The sequence below is a fragment of the Peromyscus leucopus genome, chromosome 5, assembly GCF_004664715.2.
Source record: "Peromyscus leucopus breed LL Stock chromosome 5, UCI_PerLeu_2.1, whole genome shotgun sequence".
Taxonomy (NCBI): Eukaryota; Metazoa; Chordata; class Mammalia; order Rodentia; family Cricetidae; genus Peromyscus; species Peromyscus leucopus.
In genome coordinates this window covers 33,036,518-33,049,943 of record NC_051067.1, presented here as the reverse complement: position 1 = coordinate 33,049,943, position 13,426 = coordinate 33,036,518, and positions in this window count along the sequence as shown.

Genomic DNA, 13,426 nt, shown 5'->3' with positions numbered 1-13,426 from the left:
GGACAGCACAAATTAGAATCAATGGGTTATTAAACTCTAAAAAATAAAATTAAAAGCATCGTATAAAGTTGGATGTAGGGAGGTGGGGTTTGATTTGGGAGGAGGTAGGAGGAGGGGGTGAGGATGAATATGATTAAAACACATTGTATGAACTTCTCAAATAATAAAACTATTTTTAAATAGTACATTGAGACAGAATTTGCTAGAAAGCCAGATTGTTAGTGTTAACATATTGTATTTTCCATAAACAGACATAAATTAATACCCAAATTCACCAAATGGAGGAAGAACTACAGGAAGGTCTGGAGGACATGTCTGGCTAACTTTATCAGAATGCCCTCGGGGCAGCTGGAGGAAGAGCAGACTTGATGTGTGGCTGCAATTCTCTGTGAGTCAGATAAAACCTTCTCAAAGCTTGACTTTGGATAATAGGTGCTTCTGCAAACTGGCCTCTGTTAGTATATTTACAGTGCGGTGACAAAGGACACTGTTGTCAGATAATTTGTCCCTTCTAAGCACATTTTCCATTCTAAGTAGCAAAGTAGCAGTGGGAAATATCTCTCTCTCTCTATCTCTCTCTCTCTCTCTCTCTCTCTCTCTCTCTCTCTCTCTCTCTCTCTCTCTCACACACACACACACACACACACACACACACAAAATTTTCATGCCTGCCTCTCTCAACAGGAATTTTTATCTGAACTATACATTTATAGCAACAAGAAAGACCTCAATTTTCCTATTGCCTTGCTACAGATCTAGCATTAGGGTGCTTAAGCCAGCTAACAGGCAAATGGAAACTAGGCCTTTAAATCTAGTATTTTATTTACCCAATAAATCTTGACTTTGTTAAGATTCTAAATTTTCAGCCAGTCAGCCATTTTTCTTAAAACTTGGCAGTTGACTCTGTATGACTGTCACAATTTTCCTGGGTGGGAATGAGTAAGTTTCTGGGACATGCAGTCATTTTGTTTATTGTTTGTTTGTGTGAAAATGAGGAAATCCCTGAGAGAGAAGAAACAAAGACAGCCAAAGTTCTGATACAAAATGTCTAGGTATCAGAGGAAAGCATTTCTGAATTTAGGGTCTAAAGATACCCAGATGTGCAAAGTTTGGGCCACATGGGATTCCCTCCTTGCTCATTCCTTATGATCCATAACAAAATCTCCCCTAACAGTTGAGCTCAAAGGGCCTCAGGAACAATCAGAAGGCCACATGTGATTCCGTGGAGAATGCACTAGACCACCAACCAGGGCAGCAGGACTTCACACATGCTCAGTGCAGGAGACAAGGCTCACATTCTTACAAACGCTCACCTTGCTCATACTGGGTATTGTCAAACAGTATGAGAATGTGCTAGAAGCTCAGTTTAATAACAGTATAAGCTCGTGTAAGCAGACAGAGCTATACAAAGTACAACTTTGAAACAGTATGATATGCTCCTGAATTAGACAGACATGTCTTTGGGAATGGAGTCACAATGTCATTTAATCCCAAAGTTATTTCTTTTGGTAGACAGAGGCTTGAATCAACAAACTATGGCTGAGACTCTAGGTTTCATTTCTTGTTGTAGGCACATTTGAAGAATGCACAATGTAACTCCTCCAAGTAATTAATTTTAATCATGGTCTTGCTATGTCTGAGTGATTTCTGTCAATGAATTCTAATGCATTAACATCTGTTTCACAAACATTGTTGACTCTTCCTGACTGTTTCCCTCAGGGAAACAGAGTCCCCAGCTTCTCCTATCATGTGATCTTTATATCATTGCTTTGATTTCTGCAAAAGGAAAATGCAACAAACTAAGAGCTATGATAAATCTATCCATATTCCTGTAAGCGATGTAAATATTACCTACTTGATGAAATTCTTGCAAGCACATTTGCTGATGATATGGCCATCAAATATTGAGAGACTATTATGAACTACTTGTTACTGTTATCTTCCAATGCCAATTTTTTCCATCTAATTCTAATGAAGGAAATTAAAGCACAAACAATAACTGGAGAGAAGGAAAAACACTCACTAGATCAACAACCATCATAATCTCTCAGAATTACTCATCCAGTCCTTGTAGCCTTGTCCACAACCCAATAACCACAACTGACAACCAACCCCCACATGAGCATAATTAAGCTGGATCATCAGGCATCTTTGGAAAATGTGGGCATGTCAAGCCTAATAAAAATAAGAAACAGCCATGCAAGCTTCTAGCCAAACACTGTGTCTAGAGGCAAGAACAAAGCATGCTGGTATTATGCTTTAATTTAATCGTAGCATATATCACTTGCTCTGTCAGTTTTCACCTGTTGAGTCCAAAACACAGACAGGCCACAAATATTTTAAGCCTGAGTGCTGTGATGAATCACGCTTTCCTTTCTCTTTCTGGTCACAACTGTTGGCACAGCTAAACTAGAGAAGCCAGCCATCTTTGTGGACTGCGGTTTCCATTGGAGATAGTAGGTTTCTGCTGCATTCTGCCAATGGTTTGTGAGAGAGGTCAAACATGCAAGATTTTACAGAGGAAAGTGCAAAATATTTACATTCCTGTTAATTCCTCATATCCTAGCTATACCAAGAAAATGGCACAGAAAAACTACAATTCAAACTTCGAAGTTCTTGAAATTAGTTTCGACTTTTGCCAACAGAGAAGATTTTTAAAAGTTAGTAAATTATATTTGTTTGAATTGCTCATCAAGTTTGATGGACAGGCTGACAGCTAGTATAGTGGATTGGTCATTAAAAAGTTAATGTCTGTGGATAGATCACCAACTTGATTGCTATCTCTTGATGAACTTTAAAAATAAAATGTCAATCTGCCGAGTAGTATTCCATTGTGTATATGTGCCACAATTCATTTATCCATTCTTCAGTTGAAGGGCATCTAGGTTGTTTCCAGGTTTTGGCTATTACAAACAATGCTGATATGAACATAGCTGAGCAAGTGCTCTTGTGGTATGATTGAGTATTTCTTGGGTATATGTCCAAGAGTGGTATAGCTGGATCTTGGGGGAGATTGATTCTCAATTTTCTAAGAAAGTGCCATAATGATTTCCAAAGTGGTTGTACAAGCTTGCATTCCCACCAGCAGTGGAGGAGAGTTCCCCTAGCTCCACATCCTCTCCAGCATAAGGTGTCTTCAGTGTTTTTGATCTTAGCCATTCTGACAGGCGTAAGGTGGTATCTCAGAGTTGTTTTGATTTGCATTTCTCTGATGATTAGGGATGTTGAGCAATTCCTTAAATGTCTTTCAGCCATTTGAATTTCCTCTGTTGAGAATTCTCTGTTTAGTTCTATAGCCTGTTTCTTAATTGGACTGTTGGTCGTTTTGATGTCTAATTTCTTGAGTTCCTTATATATTCTGGATATCAGTCCTCATGAGATTTGCAGGCAAATGGATGGATCTAGAAAAAATTATCTTGAGTGAGGTAACCCAGACTCAGAAAGACAAATATGGTATGTACTCACTCATAGGAGGATACTAGATGTGGAACAAGGATAACTGGACTGTTACTCACATCACCAGGGAGGCTATCTGGAAAATAGGACCCCAAGAAAGACACTGGGACCGCCCAATGACAGAGAAATGGCTGAGATCTATATGAACAACCTGGACATGAGTGGGAGTAATAAAGGGTGAGGGTCGAAGGAAAGAGAGCCTGTGGGAGCGGGAGATCCCAGCTGGATCAAGAACAGAGAGGAAGAACAAGGAATAGGAGACCATGGTAAATGAAGACCACATGAGAAAAGGGAGAAACAAAATGTTAGAGAGGCCCACAGAAATCCACAAAGACACCCCCACAATAGACTGCTGGCAATGGTCGAGAGACAGCCGGAACTGACCTACTCTGGTGATGGAATGGCCAAAACACCCTAATAGTCGTGCCAGAAACCCCATCCAAGGACTGAGGGATCTGGATACAGAGATCCACAGCTAGACCCTGGGTGGAGCTCCAGGAGTCTAATTAGCAAGAAAAAGGAGGGTTTATATGATCGAGAATTGTTAAAACCAAGGTTGGATAAAGCACAGGGACAAATAGCCAAACGAATGGAAACACATGAACTGTGAACCAAAGGCTGAGGAGCCCCCAACTGGATCAGTCCCTCTGAATAGGTGAGACAGTTGACTGGCTTGATCTGTTTGGGAGGCATCCAGGCAGTGGTACTGGGTCCTGTGCTCATTGCATGAGTTGGCTGTTTGAAACCTGGGGCTTATGCAGGGATGCTTGGCTCAGTCTGGGAGGAGGGGACTGGACCTGCCTGGACTGAGTCTACCAGGTTGATCTCAGTCCTCAGGGGAGGCTTTGCCGTGGAGGAGATGGGAATGGGGGGTGGCCTGGGGGGAAGGGGAGGGGGGCAGGAGAGGGGAGAACATGACTGATATGTAGAATTGAATGGTATTGTAAAATAAAATAAAAGGAAAAAAAGTCTACAAAAATGAAAAAAGAAAAAAATAAATAAAAAATAAAATATTAAAAACTGCATGCATCTATACTGACATAAAATGGATGATTTTTACAGTAAATTAAAAGAAAAAAAAAAGAACGGTGTCTTGCAGAATCACAACCAGCATGTGTACAACTGATGAATACAATATCTCATTGTAGGAAACCATGGGGTTGGCTTGCCTAGCTACCTTGAGAAGCATGCATCATAGGTTTTGCAGGTTAGAATCCATGGCTTCTGGGACACAGTATGCCTTCCAGTTCCTGAGAGACTGATGCATTCTCTCAGGTAATGAAGCATTCAGGCCATTTTGTTCTCTGTATGTTCCCTTAGAAGTCATGGAAACATGGAAACTTGACAGGACAATTGGTCTTAGACATTAATCTTGTGTACCCTGTATAGCTTGTGAATGTTATTATATCCTGGCATCTAGAACTGTATTGATCCCGGCAATTGCCATTATATTCTATTTCTGATAAAGGTATAAAAAGTCTGATTGCTCTCTATAGAACTCTATCAGCCTCAGTTATGCTATGGCTCCACCAACCAGCATGATTTAATTCCTTGAGGCCATACCAGGTGACCTTGGCCCAGTAAGCAAGCACAGGAGTTTACATCTCATAACCCATAGAATCTCCAGGTAGTAATAATTTCAGACAAGTGCACTGAGGGGTGTGAAAATTACTAGATGAAAGTTTGATGAGAAACAAGATATTGGCAAAATCACATAGTATCTTGCCCCTAAAATCCATCAATTACGAAGGGAGAGGTATTCTTCAAAATGTATAACTTCTTTATAATCGTATAACAACAATAATTTTAAAAATCAGACACACCCAAACTGAAGGACATTCTGCAAAATGGCCAGGTTAATGTTCTTCAGCAATATCCCAGTCATATAATATGAGAGCAGACTGAAGACTTGTCATGGATCAAAGGAGAGAAGACATAATAAAGAAAGCTGATGCAGGACCTGGAAGGATATCCATGTTCCGAGGAAGCAGAATATACACTGATGTTTATTCTATAAAGTTCATGTTTTTATGATAAGTTCTTCACTTTGACAAATATAGCATGTTACACCAAATGGTAGCATTATGGAAAACTGGGTGAAAAATGCATGAAAACTCCCTTGTATAAGTCAAAAAATTTACATGGAAATGATTGAAAAATATAAGAATATTATAATACAACCTGATTTCTTTTGTGAGAACCATTTCTGTATTTTTTTTTCCGAGACAGGGTTTCTCTGTGCAGATTTGCGCCTTTCCTGGAACTCGCTTTGGAGACCAGGCTGGCCTCGAACTCACAGAGATCCGCCTGGCTCTGCCTCCCGAGTGCTGGGACTAAAGGCGTGTGCCACCACCACCCGCCTCCATTTCTGTATTAATTTGCTCTGGTTCATTCAAGCAAGCAGAGCAGCAGGCTGAATTTAAATCTAACATAGGAGAGAGGACCTGTGAGTCAGAGAAATTATTATATGGGCATGGTGTCCTCAATAAAGGATTTGGTTACCAGAGTAAACATGTAACAGGGTATATACATTTCAGAAGCATCATGATTCCATTGTTCTATGAAATTCTGCGTTTTCATTCACATTTGGTTTCTACCTATGGTTAAGATATCCAGCTCACAGTTTTTCAGCAAATTAGGCTTTTATGTCCTGCCTGTGTATAACATTGGTGGCTGCATCTATACCTCTATCTAGGTATAAGCATCAGTACTGATGGAATTCAAACCACCTACTTTCTGTGATTCTACTCCTAAATATGTGATCCATTTTCAGGACTGAAGATGGAGACAGACCCACTCTACTCACAGTAGCACTTACTGCACTAGTAACAAGAGAAAATTTGGTGTAGTAAATATATGTCTGGTGGACCATTTTGCACTCATAATTAAATTTAAAAATAAAATTGAAGAGGGAAAATAACAAGAAAACAGGACAGTATCTAAAACATAAGAAACTGTAGAGTTTTGCATCTTAGAGTTTGAATTGTCTGAAAGCATGGACACTAGACAGTTTATAAATTCATTTGATAAAATGTACTGAGCATGCTGTTCTAACAAGTGGCTAGAAGTATCTACTACTCTATTACTTTCAGGATGTGTGGTTAGAGAGTTTAATCTTATGAATATTTAGACATAGCCATTAACTAACAATTACTTCACTAAATTCGTCATGCAATTAGGATGAGCATAATAACATAGAATTTTTCATGGATATTAGCATGCAGCTTACTTGTAGTTGGAATTTTTCCTGTGTCCCACCAGGCCCTGAGGTCCCACAGCCACTTATAAAATAAGCACTCAGAGGCTTATATTAATTACCAACTGTATGGCCTATAGCTCAGGCTTCTTACTAGCTAGCTCTTATAACTTAACCCATAACTATTAATCTATGTATCACCACGTGTTCCATGGCTTTACCTGTCTGTGTCCCATTATGTATTGCTCCTTGGATGGCAGTTTGGCTTACTCTCCCCTTACTCTCCTTTCTCCTTTAGTTATCTCTCTTGGATTTTCCATCCTACCCTGCCATAGGCCAACACAGATTTATTTATCAACCAATCAGAGCAACACATATTCATAGTGTACAGAAAGATATCCCACAGCACTTACTTATAGAAGGAATCTTAAAAGTTCTTATTAATAAAATCAAACCTGAGGCCAGTTATTGGGGTCAACACTGGAAGATCAGAGAAGCAGAACAAGCCACAGCCACCTCACCTTGCCAATTCCTCAGCTGATCCTGTTTCCTCAGACTGGAAGCCTCTCAGTCCTCATCCAGAATGAATCTCAGCTGAACTGCTGCTCAAAAGCCTAAAAGCTTAACTAGGCTCTAGTTCCTCATCCTCACGCCTTATATACCTTTCTGCTTTGTGCCATCACTTCTTGGGATTAAAGGCGTGAGTCACCATGCCTGGCTGTTTCCAATGTGGCCTTGAACTTACAGAGATCCAGAGGGATTTCTGCCTCTGGAATGCTAGGATTAAAGGTATGTGCTACCACAGACTATCCTCTATGTTTAATATTGTGGCTGTTCTCTTCTCTGACCCCAGATAAGTTTATTAGCATGCACAATATTTTGGGGAATGCAATACCACCACACTTACTACTTTTCTTATACTATCTGGTTCTCATTGTGTAATACTATACAAGGTGACTCTGGTGGATTCATGTCAGCTTGAGAACATCCTAATCATGGGACTTACATGTGTAAGTCATTAAGAAGTGATGGAAATTATTGCAAGAACCTCTAAGAAAACAATTTGAAAGTATGAAATTTCAAAACACCCCCTATGAGAATGTTAGTAGGTCATATCACTAGTAATTTATAACATCATGCATTTTCTCAGAAATCCAAGCTTTTTGAAGCCCCTGCTACAGAGTATGAATAAGAGACCAAGGCCCTGGCTGACCTCATCTGCCATTACCTCTCCTCCAGCATGTCTGAAAATCCACAAATTCTCCCAGATGGTGCTCTGTCCTTCCTGCCTCAGAACAATGAGGAGCCAGTAAGAAGACCTGACAAGAAGTAAAATGTGTCACTATTGAATTTGTTTTACTTAAATACTGGAAAAAGTACCTATAAGCAATTTCTGAAAGTTCCCTTCCTTCTTTGATTTTGGTAGTAGAAGTATAAAAAAATACAGATTTGGAGGGGGCTTGAATTGGCTCAATAATTTGGTTAAAATAAATGGTGTTTTAAAGAAGGCAAAGTCTCCCATACACGCAGGCTGTTTGTTAATCTTTGCAATGACGGCTGTTCCATTATCTATGGCTTCCTCACAGCATGGCTCAGAGGATTATTTCAGAAATGTTTGGGATGATCAACAAAGCTCTTTGACTGCATACACAATGTTTGTGGGAGACAGTTTTCTCAAGCTGTTTTGAGCTGGATTTAACACAGGACACTGCATAATGTCATACAGAAGTTGCCACCCTTGATAGTTACCAGGTTTATCAATATAATCCTAAAATTACTTATTTCACTTTTTAATCAGATGAAACATAAATCATTCCATGCTCAATTGATATGAATCATTCTAGATGTAGGGAACAATGCCAAAAAAAAAAAAAAAAATAAGGACTCTTAGCTCCAAAAACCAGCAGTATTGTTGAACAATGGAGATACACTCACATGAATGTTAACTATTATGAGTTGTACAATAATTCACACTAATAAATATCACACACAGACAGATATATCACTGCATAAACAGTTTTAAAAGCATATTTGAATCCTTTGAGCAATATTGTTTTAATTTATGAAGCAACTTGTTGCCAGAAGTTGAGACCAATGATCCAAAAAAGCAAGCAGATCTAAAACATTTTATATTCCCTCTCTCTCTCTTTCATACACACACACACACACACACACACACACACACACACACACACACACACTTCTATATCTATCCATATCTGTATCTAACTCTATATTACTCTTACACAATGATGTAGAATTTTGGCTTATTAAATGAATAAACTTGAGAACATGTTAACTTTGAAAATTGTAAACCCTAGTTTTACACTTCTAGGTTCAGTCTATTAGAGGCCAAATAAAATATGTAATACTGTAAATATTTCATGAGAAAAAAACAAAACAGAAAACCAACCCAGTCTCCTAGAAAACTCATAGCTAATTGTTGGCTGAATACTTGATATTTTTTTAATTTTCCATATTTATATCCAAAAAAGAAAATATCATTTAAGTCACTCGGTCTGTGTTTTGCCTGTACATGTTCCCACTGGGAGCACATACTTTTACTGCCTAAGAGGCCAATGAGGTCAGCTCTGATTTCCGTCCTGTGTCTCAGGCCACCAGAGGAGAGGGGGCTAGGGCATGTGGTCTGTTTATTTAAACTTTACCTTATTAGAAGAAGAAAAAAAATCACCCCCATCAAAGAAACTTCTCTTTGCAACAGATGGAAACCATCGCAGAAAAATGCAACCAAGCATTATGCAGCGTTGTGGAGCCCAGCAAAGTAGATACATCTACACTACAACTCCCACGTCTAAGGCTCAAGGATCATTGCAGAAGGGGCAGAAAGATTGTAAGAGCCAGAGTTTCAAGGAGTTTGCTGTGAGACTGTGTCTCCTAATAATGTCAGCAGTTACACCCGTGAAAATCTCACCAACATGGATGTCTACACAGGAGCTGAACAAGGACAATAGCAGTAGACCGGCTAATGTGGATGAGGGAAAGACCAGGAGGCCTCAGCCCTACAGCCAACTCAGGGATGCCGAGAGCAGGAGAAATAGAGTTCACCACTAAGTTTTGTGAGAACGTGGCTTGGCAGAAATTTCACCGAGCCTCTACTAAGAGTTCTTAAGCTATGTCTCCTGCCATTGAGAGCTTAGAGTCTCGTTGAAATGATAAAATTCTGGGACTGGAAACCAAGTAAGAAAAATATATAATGGGGGGGGGAGTTTAATCTCATCCAGTTGTAAGAGAAGGAAATTGTGTGATGAGACTGGCCACGAGGGTGAGAGGGCAGAGTTCAGAAGTAAGGAAGGGCAAGATCCCAATAACAGAGGAAGAAACCAAGTGTCTTTATCAATGTTCTATAGCTATGGATAGACACCATGAGCACAGCAACTCTTATGAAAGATGGCATTTCACTGGGGCTGGCTTACAGGTTCAGAGGTTTAGTCCATTACCATCATGGTAGGAAACATGGTGATGTGCAGGCAGACATCATGCTGGAAAAGTAGCCCAAATTTCTACATCTGAATCAGCAAGCAGCAGGAAGAGAGAGACATTGGGCCTGGGTTGAGCCTTTGAAATCTCAAGGCCCACCCCCACAAGGACACACTTCCTCCAACAAGGCCACACCCACTCCAACAAGGCCACACCTCCTAATTGTGCCACTCCCTATGAGCCTATGGGGCCCATCTTCATTTAAATCACCCCACCAAGTATGTGAAGAAGAGAAAAAAGCCAGTGACATGAAGGCTGTAAAATGGAGATGAAGAGGGGAATAGAAAGAGGTCAGCCCATTCAGCATGCTTCTGGTAGTGAAAAAGGGAGGTGAGGTTAACTAGTCAAGTGACCAGCTTGTAGGGTGAATGTCAGAATGAATTCAGTGTCACAGAGAACCCTGGAGCCAGTGATGTGGCCAAGTCTAACACAGACTTTTCAGTTTAGCTCAGATTTCAGAAAAGCAACAGATAATTTTTACTGTGACATTATTGTAGTAGTTGTTGTTGTTTTTACTCTTTACTCTTTGTTCTTTTCTCTTTGGGGGCGGGGGCACCACCCAGCTCCCAAATAAATCACACATGGAGTCTTATTCTTACTTATGAATACCCAGCCATAGCTTGGCTTATTTCTTGCCAGCTTTTCTTAACTTAAATTATCTCATCTGTCTTTTGCCTCTGGGATTTTACCTTTCTCTATTTCTGTATATCTTACTTTCATTCTTACTCTGTGGCTGGCTATGTGGCTGAGTAGCTGGCCCCTGGCATCCTTCTCTTCTTGTTCTCTTGCTCTCAATTTCTCCTCCTATTTATTCTCTCTGCCTGCCAGCCCCACCTATCCTTTCTCCTGCCTACCATTTGGCTGTTCAGCTCTTTATTAGACCAATCAGGTGTTTTAGACAGGCAAAGTAACACAGCTTCACAGAGTTAGACAAATACAACATAAAAGAATGCAGCACATCTTTGCATCATTAAACAAATGTTCCACAGCATAAATGAATTTAACACATCTTAAAATATTCCACAGCACATTATCTCAAATATTTTAAGACAGACATCTGAAGCCATGTTCACAATTTACCTGAAATTTAAGCATTCCTGAGTGTTCTGTATTTTATGCTAAATGTTACAATCCCACTCTAAAAGTGACCTAACATATGAGGAAACACCTCTAGACATCAGCAGAAGAACACCCGTTAAGCCTCGTGTGTCCCTTTACATTTTTCTCCTAAGACAAACTCTCATTAACCATAATGTGCCATAGATCTTATTTCACTCTCAATTAATTTCATTCCCTATTCCCACCTCCAGCAGAAGTTGGACAACTTTTCAAGAGACATTTCTGTTGGGCATACTACAACATACAGGACAGCCTGTCACATACAACAAGGAATAATATACCCAAGATGTCAGGAGAGCTGAGGCTGAAAAAACTCCAAAGAAAGATCACATGCAGGGCCAAAGGCTCCTGGGCGTCAGGCTTTATGCCCTCTTTACAAATAGTGCAGATGTTCTACAGATCTTAGCTGCCAAGGACTGCCATCTCCACAGTGTTTATCTTTAAAATTTATTCGGAAGAAATATCTCTTCCACTAAAACCAAGCAAAATTCTGTCAGGAATTCAGATGACTCACAGTTCGCATTCCCCTTGCATTTTAGAGAGCTGGAGAATTTTATGCAGATTAATCAAAGGAAAAATTTGGTACATATCAATGAAAGCATTCCCACACTGACACAGGCACTCTGGGAAGTAGCAGACACAGGCCTCCTAACCCGTGTTTCCCTGATCCCCTCCCCACTTCCTTTCCAGGGCTTCCTCCTTCTCAGAAACAATCCTGCCCCCACCCCCAAGTCTCAAAGGCTTATTTAAATCTCAATGCTTACATAATGCTTTGCTTTTTACCACCAAAAATATAAATATTGAGTTCCTCATTGGTCCCCTGGGGTAGGTGATACATTATTCAGGACAGAAGGAAGAAAAATAACTCCCATTGTCATCTGTTCACACACAAGTGGGACTGAACTTGGACTTCAAGTTATAAGTTCTGAAGGAAATTTCTCCAAATTGTTTCATGCTTCATCATTGGTGGGGATGTTTCCTACACTGTAATAGCAAACCTCTAGAAGACAGGAATGGCTGCCTCTTGTCCTGATATTGTGTGGAAAGATAGAACGCAGATCATGTGCCCTGTCTCCAATGGCATTCATTCCCAGGTAGCATACGATAATACGCTTGCTTCATGGCAGTGCACATGATCTGCACTCTAACTAGTAGAGGCTTCAGCATATACTACCTGGGATTGAAGGTCAGTGGAGAAAACCTTTCCTCTAACTCATCATGGGGCCGCTGGAGCCCAGAGCACAGGGAACAGGGCACTGTTCCATCCTGTCTTTTCTCATGGGGCCACTAGAGCCCAGAGCACAGGGAACATGGCACTATTCCATCCTGTCTCTTGAGTTTGAGTTAAATATGACATTTTAGACTCTCTCTCTTGTCTTTTGCTTTATGATCAAAGCCTAGATCTTCCTTAGAGGAAACGTGAGAGATAGGAATATGTATAAGCTCTGGTAGGAAATTCATATCTAAGGATTAATAAAGGCTGGCCATGTTTGGCCTTGACTAAAAGTAAAGTTTCATCTAAGCTGATTTACATTTTTCTTCCTTCTGTTCTTCACAGCTGGAAAAGGCTCCAGCAAGGCTTCTTTTGACATTTGCAGGTGCCACGAGAAGTAAAACAGAACACAGGATATAAAGGAAGAAGATTCTAGCTGATGTAAACCTCTTATGGAGCCATGTTGGTCAACTGTCTTATCTACAAAGCACCAATAAAACAGCTTTTACAAGGGCACTTGTAATGTTGCACAAGAATGTGAGACTTCTTCCTTGAGTAGCAGGTTCTGAAAAAAATGTCCTTAACTAGAGTTTCACTGAGTAGACCTTGTTTTCTGCTACATCATTGCTTATCTTGGTCCCCTTTTCCAGAGACATAGCCGAGCAAATGAGAGACTCACCTTTCTATCTATGGTTCCTGGCAAGGGCCCATCATCTAGTTGAGTTAGAACATTCCCAGTAGGTGTGATGCCCACTGGCATTCCATTCTGCTAAAACAGCTTGTGGTAATGAAATGAAACAATTTGGAAGAATTTCCTTCAGAGATAATGTGAGGAAGATTAATGAGTAACATTTGTGAAATTATTTGAATTCTTCCAAATAAAAGACACATGCTGATTCCAGGGATTTTCACTAAGATAAATGGAATTTAATGTGTACAGTTAA